The sequence below is a fragment of the Mesocricetus auratus genome, unplaced genomic scaffold, assembly GCF_017639785.1.
Source record: "Mesocricetus auratus isolate SY011 unplaced genomic scaffold, BCM_Maur_2.0 Super-Scaffold_100045, whole genome shotgun sequence".
Lineage (NCBI taxonomy): Eukaryota > Metazoa > Chordata > Mammalia > Rodentia > Cricetidae > Mesocricetus > Mesocricetus auratus.
The window spans coordinates 1,373,539-1,384,387 of NW_024429222.1; positions in this window are offsets into that span (position 1 = coordinate 1,373,539).

Consider the following 10,849-nt stretch of genomic DNA (forward strand, 5'->3'; position numbering starts at 1 on the left):
AGGGCACAGTGGTGCACACCTGTAATCATATTCAGGAGTTAGAAGCAGGAGGATCATAGTTCAAGGCTAGCCTGGGTAGCGTAGTGAATTCCTGGATTTGTTTCAGCCACATGGTTGCATGCCATGGTCGGAGAAGATATGATAGGGGTTATCTTAGGTTTCTCATTACTGTGATAAAGAGTATGACTATAAACAACCAGGGGAGGAAAGGGTTTATCCCAGCTTGAAATTCTCAGGTCACAGACCATCATCAAAAGAAGGCAAGAACCTGGAAGCAGAGGCCATGGAGAGTGCTGCTTAGCGGCTTGTTCTTTTTTTGTGTGTGCCTGTATAAGAGTGATTACTGATAGCCATACAACAGACTCAATATTAGGCTGCCTTGAAATCTCCAAAGAAATTAATCCATTATTTGAATTTAGTCTCGGACACATTCTTAGGACCAAGAAAGAAAGCTGCTACTTTCTTTGCCCAAATATCACAAGAATGGTCTCTAACCCAGCTGCAATGTGTTTCTTTCTGGAATCTCTTAAATTGGGTCTCCCCAGCCTGCATAGCTCTCAGCTTTCTTGACTTCCAAGCTCTTAATGGAATGGCCCTTAAATTCTGCTGACATCATTCAACCACTTTCCCAGTCCAAAGCACTTTCAAAACATGGTCATGTCTGTCACTGCAGCACCCATAACCTGGTACCAGTTTCTGTCTTCACTACTTTTCTATTGCTGTGACAAAACACCAGGACTAATAAGATAAAGCATTTAATTTGGCTTATGGTTTCAGAGGACTAGAGTCCATGATGGCCAGAGCAAAGACCTAGTAGCTGGAACAGCTGAGAGCTCACATCTGCAGGAGGCAGAGAGAGATAACCAAAAAAAAAAAAAAAAAAAAAAAAAAGACAGTCTTTTGAAACTACAAAATCTAAACCCCAGTGACATACTTCTTTCAGTAAGGCCACACCTCCTAATCCTCCCCAAAGAGCTAGCAACTGGAGACCAAGTGTTCAAAAGGGACATTGTTGTAAGGATTCAGGCAGTATGCTGGCCTGAGCCTGTTACCTGGCAGAATGCACTCAGGCAGTACTCTGGTCTGCCCAGGGTTCCGTGTTTGTGTAGTCTGCACGCAGGTACAAGAGACCCCTTTAAAAGAGCCCACTTACGCTCTCTTCCTGCTCTCTCTGCTCTCCCAGTTCTTCTCCTATCTTTCTGTTCCTGTCTCCCTCTTCTCTTCTGTCCTCCCTTTGTGTCTCTGTGTCTCTTTACTTCTGTTCTCTTTCCTTCTCCCTCCCTCACCTTTCTAATAAAACTACTCCCTCAAGCTCTGTCTGCCTGGGATGTTTGTCCCCCGCCTACCATGGAATCCACCATGGTCCCCCATACAGGACCCCTCTTCCAGCTTTATCCTAACAGTGGTGCAAAATAACAATTGTCATCCAAACCATGACTGAGGCTCTCTATATGATGCTCTTGCCCTAATCCTAGAGAGGAAGCTCACGGGTCAAAAGAGGGCTGAGGGAGGAGGCAGCAGGCAAAGGGAGGCAGACCTCAGAAGGACCAAGAGTAATGCTTATTCTAAATGGTTCTTTTAAACCCAGAGGTCCAGTGCTGAAGCACACATCTCCCATGGGCAGGGTACCTTTCATTTTCCAATTAGATGCTACACCACTCCTCTGTGCTTACCTGCCGCAGACACCATCAAAAAGAAATGTGATCTAGAGAGGTTGTAAAGACATTCTTCTTTGGCTATAAGAGAAAATGTTATCCTGGGGGTCTTGGGATCCTGATGTTAATTGCTAATTATATATAATCAAACTATAGAATGGCTCCCCTATTGGTACTACTGGGAATTAATAATCTCTGGTCCCTTTCCTTCCATACCTATCCTTTTAGGATCTGCCAGGAATGAAAGACAAAAGCTGAGCTGGTCAATTTTTTTTTTTACAGTTCAATTTTTTTTGTCACTCAGAGGATATATCCTTCTGCTAAATAATTACCTTCTTTCTGTCTATCCATGGTCAGGCTCGAGTCTCACTATTTCCTTCCATTCTCTGAAGCAAAACGGGATGTCTATAAACACTTCATTCAGTTTGTAAATAAACCTACACTGCTCCTTGATGTCTTCTCTGGAGTTAGCTCAGGCTAGTCACAATCTTCAAGCCATGGTCCCTTATCTCAAATGTGTCACCTGCCCTTGTCTTTTACCAAAGAGGCATCTTGCCCTCGAGACTCTTGAAATTCTGTATCTTTCTATCCTGGAATGCCTAACATGTCAAGTCATTCCATTCAGTTGTGGACTCAGGGATCAATTAGTCCAATCATCGTTTTATAAAGTCAGCTTCCCTCTCTACGACTTGTAAGACTTCTGAGGCCAGAACTCAATAAAAGTTAAATAAACTGGGTGTCAGCAGTCAGAACCCCACAGTTCATGCTGAACATGCATCAGAAGCTAAATAAATGTTTGCTGATTGCAGTTTTTTAAGTGACAGAACAATAAATAAAATGAGTGGAGACTTCTCTAGGGAGAGATATGATTGAAAATCACACCTAAAGGTAAGAAAAGGACGAGTGGCTGTTTTCTAGTCTTATATATGACTAGGAATTCTGCAAACCTGTATATATTTATCTCATCTGGAGAAAATATAAACTTGGCGTTTATGAGAACAGCTGATGAATGATTTCAGTCATTTGAAAGCAAAATGCTGAGGATTCCAACTTTGCTTTGCAAAAATAGATTTTGAATCACATCTGAAGTTGCGAAGTTTTATACACATTAATACCACAGGTGATTTTTCAACTTCTGTTGAACTAGGAAGTGAGTGACTAGATCCAGCAAACTCAGCAGCTGGGCTGTCATTCTTTTCCGTTGTTTAAATGTGTTCTTTGACAATTTCATGCATGTATATAGTGTGTTCTGTGTACTCTCACCACAATTTCATGCATGTATATAGTGCTTTCTGTGTACTCTAAACTCCACACTCTCATCTCCCTGATACTCATTTTATCCTGACTCCCTCACTACAGATCCCTGTCCACATTCATTCTGTTGTGCTTTGGTTTTTGTTTTGTGACCCTCTGATTTTACCCAAGACAATCCATGTGACCATAAGTTTAGAACAAGCCTTGGGAGCCTGGTAAGCTCACATTTGCTATATAGCTGAAGGAACTCGTGCCAGAATCTGTCCATTGCCAGAAGTTCATTAAGGGGAGAGGAGGGCTCATGAATTCCTCTATGTCCATGATTGACTGTTGATAGCCCAAGTGCAGGCAATCCTAGCTGCTGCAGTGGTGGTGCATGCCTTGAATCCCAGCACTCAGGAGGCAGAGGCAGGTGGATCTCTGTGAGGTCAAGGCCAGTCTGGTCAACAGAGAGAGAGTTCCAGAACTTTTCTAGACAGTTCATCAACAGGAGCCCAACTGGTGGGAGAGAAGAACTGCCGGGCTTTTGTCTCAGGTCAGGAGTGTAAGGAAGAATCCAGTCCTCTTGGAAGTTTGCCACCTCTATTATGGAGTCATGACCCCTCTCCCTACCTGTCTGTCTACCAGGGAATCTGTCTAACTCCTAGTCCCTCATTCTCCATTCTCAGAGGTCACCCTAACTGCTCAAGAGTTTGGGGGTGACCACTCTAGCTTCTAAGAGTGTGAAAGACTGATGGAAGGCAACAGTCAGTGTCTCAGATGAGGCTCTACCTAGTGACCGTGATGTAAATCAATGGAGTTTGAAGGTTCAACAGTCAGTGTCTCACATGAGGCTCTACCTAGTGACCGTGATGTAAATCAATGGAGTTTGAAGGTTCAACAGTCAGTGTCTCACATGAGGCTCTACCTAGTGACCGTGATGTAAATCAATGGAGTTTGAAGGTTCAGAACATAAGAACATGGTGGTGGCCGGGCGGTAGTGGCGCACGCCTTTAATCCCGGCACTCGGGAGGCAGAGGCAGGCGGATCTCTGTGAGTTTGAGGCCAGGCTGGACCGACAGCCTCCAAAACAATACAGAGAAACCCTGTCTCGTAAAAAAAAAAAAAAAAAAGAACATTGTGGTGATGCGTGGGTTCTTGGAGCATGGTGTAACATGTAACATGGGAAGTGAAACTGTTAGTGCTACTACAATTCCTACTGAGAGCACAGCTGGGAAATTGGTGAGACAGTTTTGCTGGGGTTTTTTGGGGGGGGCAGGGAGTGTTTTTTGAGACAGGGTTTCTCTATGTAACAGCCCTAGCTCAGGGTTTCTCTGTGTAGACCAGGCTGTCCAAGAATTTACAGAGATCCACCTACTTCTGCTTCCCAAGTGCTGGGAATAAAGGTGAGCGCCACCATCACCCGCCCAGTTTCGCCTTTATTAAAGGAAGAGAATATGTCCATTATAAGATGTGAACTCTGAAGAAGGCTCAAGAACTTGAGATGCTTTTTACTGGCCAATGTTAAATTCAGAAAGTCAGCCCTTGTGGCTCCTCTCTTACAGCCTTGTGGAGAACATTAAGACACAAAGTTAATGAGGAAAGCTCTTTGATATTATGATTAACACAAGTCTTGTTCAGTGAGGCAAACATGATGGTGGAGATGGCTGGACCGTGCACTAGAGCCCTGTGGATGGATAAGGTCAGAGAAATCGTCTTCTCTATATCTAGAATCATGTTAGTTTTATTCAGCAGATCAAAGTGTAACTGTTTGTTACACCAGACTCCTACATAAGGAGCAAAGGACAGCAAACTGTAAGAGAAGTCAGTTCAAGGAACTGTTCCAGTAGCATTGCCCTCCAAATAGAGGCCTCTAACTGTGAACCTGGTGCAACATTCAGTGGCAGGGGACTCTGAGCCAAACTTGAGTGAAACCAGACTCTATTTGTTGAGGTTACAACCAGACATCAGCATTTAATTGACAATCTAAAAGAGAAATACATCATATAATTGTCCGGGGACATTCTACTCTTATATCCTGAATAATTTCCTCTATCAGGGCAATCTATATTATTTATAGCTATATATCTATAGCTATACTATCTATATCTGCATCTAAATATATATATGTATACATATACATACATATATATATATATATATATATATATATATAATGAGACCCATTAGTGAGAAATAGTTGTTCAAATAACATCTTGTTTGGTTAAATATAATATTTGAGGACCACAGTCCCTTGTACTTTTGAAGAAACATACCCTGCCTATAAGAGAATCTGTTTAACTTTTAGTTCCTCAATAAGGGAACATGAAGGGTTATCTGACTAGGGACCATGATTAGGCATGGAGATTAGTGACCTTGGGTGTGTGAGCACAATCAGAGGTAGTGGGGGGGGGTCCAGCAGCAAACACAGTCAGTCCTGTCACGTGGGATAATGCTCTTGTTCACTGTAAATATGCCACTCATATTGGTTTAATAAAACACTAATCGGCCAGTAGCCAAGCAGGAAGCATAGATGGGGCTAGGAGAATTCTGGGAAGAGGAAAGGCGGAGGAGGAGTTGCCAGCCAGACACAGAGGAAGCAGAATGAGAATGCCTCACTGAGAAAAGGCACTAAGCCAGTTGGCTAAACATAGGTAGGAATTATGGCTTAATTTGAGTTGTAAGAGCTTGTTAGTAATAAGCCTGAGCAATAGGACAAAAAGTTTGTAATTAATATAAGCCTCCGTATGTTATTTGGGACTGAACGACTGTAGGATGGGATGGGACAGAAACTTCCATCTACAGTCCAGGCTGGTCCTTGGCAAGCAGCTGAAATTTAAGCTTTTACTTCCATCCACTTCTAGTCTTTTCTTATCAAGTCTGGTCCACCTCTTATCTCCCACCAGAAATCTCACTTCTGCTTGGTTAGTCCCATCTTCCCATTCTAACAATTCACCACTGGATTAGTCGCCCACCGACAGCTTTTTACAGACATTGTTCCTCTTTAGCCTCAGGTCCAAAAGCACCTGCTCTGAAGCCCAGACTCTCTTCAAGCTGCATGTGTGGTGTAGTGCCCAGCTTAGTCCTCACCTCAGTTGACTACACTGAAGATACATACAAGCTGTCATCGCACTTGAACACTGGTCAGGACTGGGCCACAGTGGACTCAGGGAGAGGGAAATGATGGGGTTTAGGCCTGAGGCTTCCTGAGTCTTACAGAGCAGAATGGTCAGGGAAGCAACTGCTTTCTCCATCATCACTGTTCTTCCCAGGGTCTGTCTATGTTCGGATGATTATATAGGAAACAGAAACAAAGGCAGTCAGTCATTCCTAAGTTGTTCCGTCCTCTGGGTCAGGTGGTCAGCCTTAGCTTCCTGGTGCTGGCACTTTTCTCTGTATTCTTCCTGCACTTACAAAATAGACTACAAAGGTGCCCTGTACACCCCCTCCCCCATCACAAACATCCTGATGTTAACTCTAACAGCAAAGTAACACCAAAGCAACAGCTGTGGGGCCAGGAGAGGAAGGTGCCACATAATTACCCTTTAGAAACAAATTCACTGGGAGAAGGAGCCAGGAGGCCTCAAAGTGGGAGGGAGAGGGCTCTAGTTAGCTTCAGCTGTCGACTAGACATGGTTTCTATTGCGTCCTAGAAAATGGAGAATACAATCTGTTAGTTCAGAGGCTTTTCTGGGGCTTTTGACAGACTGGGGTGAGGTGGTCAGTCCAGTTGGCCCTCCCATGAGGTGTCTAGATGCTTCCCAATTTTGGTCTCATCCTACGTAATAAAGTTTGCAGGCAGCCTTCTTATTTAGGGAACGAGAGAGCAAACGAGAATTCCCTTCAGCATAGCTGGCCTCTGGCAAAGACAGAACCACTGACAGGAACAAGGACATTTCCAGCTTCTCACCAAGGAAAGGATTAGAGCCATTCATTTGGGGTCCATTTCTGCCCCCTGCCTTTATCACTTGCTGAAGCTCAGAGAGGATGCTCCGGCTTCCAACGTGGCAGAAATTGACCTGAAAGAAATGAGGCCATCATAAAAGACGCCCTGCCCTTCACTTGGCTACCAGACTAAAGAAACAATAAACAAAGTAACATAGTTCATCTGTGTCAAAGTTTTTTAAATGACTGCTTGCAAATGACTATTTTCAAGTTGTTTTAGTACACTGAATACTCTTGTATCTGTGACTAGAAATATGTACAGCTTTGTATCTGAACTTTATATAACATTCAAAGTTTATAGAGGAAAAGCCAAAAGTTTACTATATACAAAGTATCAATAAGTGCTGTTTTCAATATATTCTAATAAAAAACCTGCCACTTGGGCAATCTTGCTATTTGAGATACTATTTGCCCTAAGTGTTGTATCATTGTAAATGTTAAGTATACTTACATATAATTTTTTGTAGTAATTATCTTTATTCCTTGAATTTATAACCACTCTGATGGTCAATGCTATAGATTCATCCTACTGAACTAAGCATTTTAAATCTTGCTTTGTATCTAGAAGCTAAGTTAATACATAAAGGGCTTCTATATAGTTCTATATAATGATGCTAATCATCTCTGGCTCTTTTATATGTATATACCTTTAGTATTAATTCTAAGAATTAATAGGTATTGAACATTGGTAAATCTGTGCACAAGTACCAAATTTATTTAGTTATTTGTCCTTGTTAGCTGTGTTTATAAAGCTTAATAACTGCTGTCAAAACCAGAACTGTCTTAGTTAAGGTTTTATTGCTGTGAAGAGACACCATGACTATGGCAACTCTTACAACAGGAAAACATTTCATTGCTGCTGGCTAACAGTTTCAAGGTTTAGTCCATTATCATCATGGGGGAAGCATGGTGGAGTGCAGTCTGGAGAGGAGCTGAGAGTTCTGCACCTGGATCCGAAGGCAGCAGAAAGCAAATTATCTCATTGGGTGTAATTTGAGCAAAGAAGACCTCAAAGCCCACCCCCAGTGGCTCCCTTCCCCCAATAACACCATACCTACTCCAACAAGGCCACACCTCCCAATGGTGCCACTCCCTATGAGCCTTGGGGCCATTTTCATTCAAACCACAACAATAAAACGAACAAACAAAAACACAGCTGAGTTTCACATACACCTTTAATCAGAGTACTTTGGAAACAGAAGGATCTCTGTGAGTTTGAGATTATCCTGGCCTGCATAGCAAGTTCCAGGCCAGCCAGAGCTATATATAGAGTAAGACCCTGCCTCAAATCACAAACAAAACAAAAACAGTATTTGTAGAAGCACAACCTCTAACAAAGGAGCCTGAACAAATATTTTTTGAGATGCTAGGATATCCTCTACAGGACAAGCATAGTGGACTTCAGATGTGCCTGACCTAGAGCCACCCATCTGCACCTCTTCATTGCTTAAAACAGGCGCCTACATCACACCCAAACGTGGGGCCAGGAATTATAAACCGCCAGCCTGTGGGATTCTCTTATCCAATGCGCTCTGACTCATGCTTCAACCAGAACTGTTTTTATTGGCGTGGTCCTGATTTGTATGGCCCCTATTTCCATAGTTTGTACAACTGGAAACTATGCACACAAGTGTCTCATGCTAACCTCCCAGGACTATACACCAGCCAATCTTGACAGTACACCTTCACATAGCAAGAATTACATGGGCAGGAAACCCCACCAAGAAACCCCTGCTAACTGTAAAAAGTACCTTTCCCAAATGGAAACCCCTGCAGCCCAGAATCTCATCTGTCCAATTAGATTTCTACACTCCAGCCTGTCATCTCTTTGTGGTGCATTCAATAAGCCGTTTTCCTGTTCTGGTCTGAAGAGCAATTTCATTCACTAGCTAGTGAATACCCAGTCCACTGTACTTATTTAAGAGCCAGCTGGAGGAACAATGCTGCTGGAGTTTCAGGGGTGGCTACGATTCAAATGCTAGTTTTCTCTATAGCGTGGCCGCTTGGCATAATCCCAAATGCGCTCATCTGATTGCTGAAAACTCTTTAGAGACTTTTTTTTCTAGAGTTTAAATCATTTGTGACAAGATTTGGAGAGATGGCTTAGTAGTTAAGAACGCTGACTGCTCTTCCAGACATCGCAAATTTAGTTCCAGCACCCACATCAAGGGAGCTCACAATCATCTGTGACTCCATTTCCAGGGAACAGTTTCTGACCTCAGCGGGCACATGGGCAGACACGGTTCACATAAACTCATGCAGACACACATACACATATATCGGAAATCCAAAATTATAACAAGGAGTCTCTTAACAAACTCACTCGTTTCAACATATCCATGAAGCCCTGTTACAAAGGATCTAGTGGTAGGTGAGGCTTGGCCTCTCTTCTCAGTGAACTTATGAAGAAAGGACAATAGGCAGGTAAAGAGACAAAATGATGGCAGAGATTGAAGATAAAAACAACAGCAGAGGACTGATTAGAACATCATTGAGGGATAAGAAATGTTCAGGAAATCTATGAGCAGGGCATATTTGAACTGAATAATGGGAAGTGACTTAGTCATGTTCTGAGAGAATTCCAACCCTTCCAGAGACAGAGGATTTTAATGCAATGTTCCCCAGGTAGGAACAGGTTGCTTGTGTTCATGAACAGAAAGGAGCCCAGGGATGTTAAAGCACAGCGAACAAAGAGACGGGTGTGTGTTCAGAGGGTTAGGTAGGACTTGTGCCTGCTTTGGCTGTGGTCTGGCTCCTAGCAGAAAGAGCAGGTGGAGTGTCTGGAGGATTTTAAGTGTCTGTGGTAGGGATGAATGCTGCAGAGCACAAAAAGAACTTAGAGGATAGTGCCAGGGCTCTGAGACAGAGGGGCAGTTCCATCCCAGGCCAAGGACACTGGGAGTTTGTGAAGCATCTGAACCAAGTTCCAGACTCACTCTTTCTTAGCAAACTGCCCCTTGTGTTCCCATTTAGCTCCTTGACTTTTCGTTTGAGACAAGCTGTAAGAAAAAGTACCCCAAGTTCTCCACAGTTGCGGTTCTATGTTTAGCCAGTGACCTCTACCCTTTCAGTTTCGCTGCAGCGACTTTTATTGGATTTCTGAACTCAGGTTCTATTTCCTTTTAATGAAGAGGCTCTTTGGCTTTAATTAAAATTATTTGGCCACATTTGCAGAGTTGGTTTTCTGCCTCTAAAACTACTGCTCCCAGACCAGCAGGCTTCCAGAGCTGCCTAGTCTCCTTCCTGGCTCCCTGTCAGGACAGGGGCAAGTCCCTAATGGTTTCAAGAGACATTTTCAAATGCCAGGCAAGGTTCTTCTGCAGCACTTGTCAAAGTCCTCAGAGGCAGGGAATTGCCCATTAACCACATCATCTACTCTGGGAATCTGGACCAAATACCATTTACCTTAAGTAAACTAAATTATGTTTTGTTTTCTGCTGATTATAGATAAGAAATCAGCTCATTTCTAAAATGTATCGCTCTTCTTGCTGGGGAGAAATGAAAAATTCAACACTTAAAAATAACAGCACCCATCGTGCTATTTTCCTGTGATGTGAAGACTCAAACCTTTATGTCCTTCACAAGTCAGGGTCAGTGTCTGGGTTGCAGTGCATGAGAGAGGCGCATTATTCTTTGTATTATTCTTTGCTTCCTTGTGCGGGCTCCCAGCAGCATCCCTGCCAAGCTGCTAATGAATTGTTGCATGCTTTTCTCCAGTAACATTTTGACAACTGGAGCTAAGGTGATAATAATGGGAGCAGGAAGAGGAAATAGATCTCTAAGCAGCTCTGATTTGTGTAGTAGCCGGAGAAAGCAGGGCACAGGGTTAGCTCTGAGTGAGGCCTAGGGCTGGGTAATAGGACTGACAATTTTAAGGTCTATTCTACACATTTATAAAGTGTTAATCATAAAGGGCTTTCATAATAACCCCACAGGAGCAAGATACCGTTCTGCCATCTTTTCAGGGAGTCAACAAGGTAGCTCTGAAGGCTGACACCTCTGAATTAGGATATTGT